Below are 358 nucleotides of genomic sequence, written 5' to 3'. Positions count from 1 at the left end.
TGTTGTGGCCTCTCCCGCTGTGGAGCACAGGCTCCAGATGCGCAGGCTCAGCGGCCATGGCTCACGGGCCTAGCCGCTCTGCGGCATGTGGGATCTTCCCGGACCTGGGCATGAACCCGTGTCCCCTGCATCGGCAGGCGGACTCTCAACCACTGTGCCGCCAGGGAAGCCCCTCATTGTGGTTTTGATTTGCATTTCTCTGATGATTAGTGATGTTGAGCATCCTTTCATGTGTTTGTTGGAAATCTATATATCTACTTTTGGGAAATGTCTATTTAGGTCTTCTGCCCGTTTTAGATTGGGTTGTTTGTTTTTTTAGTATTGAACTGCATGAGCTGCTTATATATTTTGGAGATTA

Source organism: Physeter macrocephalus, chromosome 21 (assembly GCF_002837175.3).
Source record: "Physeter macrocephalus isolate SW-GA chromosome 21, ASM283717v5, whole genome shotgun sequence".
NCBI classification, from domain to species: domain Eukaryota; kingdom Metazoa; phylum Chordata; class Mammalia; order Artiodactyla; family Physeteridae; genus Physeter; species Physeter macrocephalus.
Note: the sequence above shows the minus strand (reverse complement) of the source record.